Genomic DNA, 3,338 nt, shown 5'->3' with positions numbered 1-3,338 from the left:
GTCTCCCCGGAGCCTTCTCTTCTCCAGGCTGAACAAGCTCAACTCTCTCAGCCTGTCCCCATAGCAGAGGTGCTCCAGCCCTCTGAGCATCTTTGTGGCTCCTCCGGACTTGTTCCAACTGATCTATATCCTTCTGATGTTGAGGGTTCCACAGCTGGATGCAGCACTCCAGGTGGGGTCTCACCAGAGCAGAGTACAGGGGCAGAATCACCTCCCTTGACCTGCTGGCCACACTTCTCTGGATACAGCCCAGGATACAGTTGGCTTTCTGGGCTGCCAGTGCACACTGCCGGCTCATGTCCAGCTTTTCATCCACCAGCACCCCCAAGTCCTCCTCCTCAGGGCTGCTTTCTGTCCATTCTCCACCTAGCCTGTATTTGTGCTTGGGATTGCCCCAACCCAGGTGCAGGACCTTGCACTTGGCCTTGTTGAACTCCATGACATTGGCAGAGGCCCACCTCTCCAGCCTGTCCACATCCCTCTGGATGGCATCCCTTCCCTCCAGGGCGTTGACCGCACCACACAGCTTGGTGTTGTCAGCAAACTTGCTGAGGGTGCTCTCTATCCCAGTAGTTCATTATTTGGAAAGATTAAGCTGCTTAGGGAACGGTCCACAGCCTTGGCCCATTCATTCGTTGAGGGTCAGTTCACTGAGTCAGCTCTGCCCACCATGCGGGGGGATGCGAGGAACCCAGTACTCTGTAAATGGTCTCTCACGCGATCGGGAAGAGAAGACAGCCCACAGTTTAGGCCATGTCTTATGAATGCAATATATGAAGCACACAAATAAGTGGTTTATAGGATAAGGTCTAAGCCTTCTTAGACTTCATCCTTCTTTCTCGGTACTCGTAAACATTGTTCCTTCTGCACTTCAGAGTCTATCCTTATGGGTGTTCTCTGGTGGTTTGATACTGAGATTTTCTGAACCGGTATAGAAAATATCTGTAGCTCTACTTTTGTAAAGTTGTCAACTTCATCATAGTATACTGGCGAGTGGAGTATAAAGTACAAAGTCCCATATGGCTTAAAAATATATATTATAAGTCGGTAAATTACCAGTTTTGCTCTTCCCAGGGAAATGAACTCATTAGTTCAGGTAAATGTACACACTACTCTGAAGATAGCTGTGCAGTTAGTGTCTCCCCAGGTACAAAGTATCTGCCATACAGAGAAGTTTCCTGTTGGCAACTGTGCTAAATCTATTCAGTTATATGTGCTAAAAATAGCCTCTGTATGGGTTGGAACAGAATATATGCCGTACAACTGCAGTTAATGACTGACAGTGCTGAGGTACACTGAAATAAGAAATAGAGATGATACATGGGTACACAGCTTTTCCCAAGGGACAAAATAACCCATTTGCTTCTTTTAAGTGATGACCATGCAACAAGCTATGGGACATGTTTTAGTGACTAATGGTAGAGAGGGTCTGAGCTATGACTTATGTTTCCACATTTGGGTCTGAAGTTTCTCTGTGCTCCAGGATCACTCAGCTTCAGGGTTGGGATCACATGCATAGCCCCAGCTAGATGCCACCCTTAAACTCAAGAAACAAAGGTTGGTGGTGTGGATACAAACAATTCCAGACATCAGGTTGGTTATAAACTATAGTTTATTGAAGTGTTTTGAATGACAAATTTGCAGACTTGGACTAAACCTTATAAGAACCATTTCTGTTTCATAAGTGATTATCCAAGTACTATTTATTCAGTGCTGAATATGGGATATTATCTCACTGAGATACGGTGAGCCACAGTTCAGTAAACAGTCTATGGCTAAGTTAATTAAATCATTATGAAGGGTTGACCCTGGCTGGAGGCCACCAAAGCCGCTCCATCACTCCCCTCCTCAGCTGGGCAGGGGAGACAAAATATGATGAAAGGCTCGTGGATCGAGACAAGGACAGGGAGAGATCATTCAGCAATTACTGTCATGGGCAAAACGTACTCGACTAGGTAAAAAGTTTAATTTATCAACAATCAAATCAGAGTAAAAGAGAACTAAACCAATCTTAAAACACCATCCCTCCATCCCTCCCTTCTTCCCAGGCTCCAATTAACTCTGGCTTTTCTCTCCCTCCTCGCTGCTGGTGGCACAGGGTGACAGGGAATGGGGACTGTGGTCAGTCCATCACACGTTGTCTCTGCTGCTCCTTCTTCCGCAGGGGGAGGACTCCTGCTGCAAATTTCTCTCTCCAGATTTTTTTCCCCTCTTCTTAAACACGTTGTCTCAGAGATGCTACCACTGTCGCTGATGGCCTCAGCCTTGGCCAGCAGCAGGCCCATCATGGAGCTGGCTGGCATTGACTCCATCGGACATAGGGGAGGCTTCCAGTAACTTCTCACAGTCCCTTTACAGTGACTTTACAGATTAAAGAGAGAAACAGCTACCCAGGGAGATCAATTGATCGTACTTTTGCTAAATAGAGATGGTGCGTCTTCTGGAGGGGATGGTTTCTTTCCACTGCCTGTAAAGGGAGTTTTCAATGACTAGTAAATGCAGTCGTTTTTGAAAGAGGTTTGCCCCCCTGTAAGTAATCATTCAGCATGTGCATATGTTGCTCAGCATGGATGTGGATTTAGCAGATCACATTATAGACACATGGGATTGATATCAAAAGGATGTAAAACTAATTGGAAATCATGCAGCTCACTAGGGAGTTGAAGTATTTTACCTTTGCAGATGCTGATAAGCCCTGCAAGCAATTAAAAACATTTAGCAAAGAAAAACTGTATTTGTTTAAAACATGACTGCAAGCCAGTAAGGCTTATCAGATGTGATGGGTAACATACTTCCAAAGCATAGATTTATAAATTATGGTTTACAGATGACTAGTGATATACTGCTCCTTATTTTGTGGTCACTGAAAAGAAATAATTCAGCAACAGAGAGCAAGGAGAGAAGATAAATGAGCAGCCTCTAAAATGAGGAGTGCTGGAGAATAAGAAATGTAAAAGAAAAAAAAAGTTTTATTATTTCTAAAGTACTTATCACTTTGGCTATCTGCCCTGGAATACACATGATACATTAACAATTATTAACTTGACATTGGATCTCTTGGCATGTTGCCATCACACAAAATATTGTGACAGGTAACGGCAGAGAGCTGGAAATAGATAAGATACTGAGACATGCCATTAGAAAATCATTTGCAGAATAGTAGTTCTTGTGTGAAACAGTTCCAAAATCTACAGTTATGCTAAATCACGTAAACCTGTAAACCATTTTTTCATACAGTATGAGAGCATCATTAGCAGAACCATTCAGCTAGCATGAATCAAACCAAACATTTGATGAGGGCCTGTTACCATCTGGGTCAAAACTAATTCACCAACTGT

Source organism: Eurypyga helias, unplaced genomic scaffold, assembly GCF_000690775.1.
Source record: "Eurypyga helias isolate BGI_N326 unplaced genomic scaffold, ASM69077v1 scaffold13642, whole genome shotgun sequence".
In the NCBI taxonomy this organism is placed as follows: Eukaryota; Metazoa; Chordata; class Aves; order Eurypygiformes; family Eurypygidae; genus Eurypyga; species Eurypyga helias.
Note: the sequence above shows the minus strand (reverse complement) of the source record.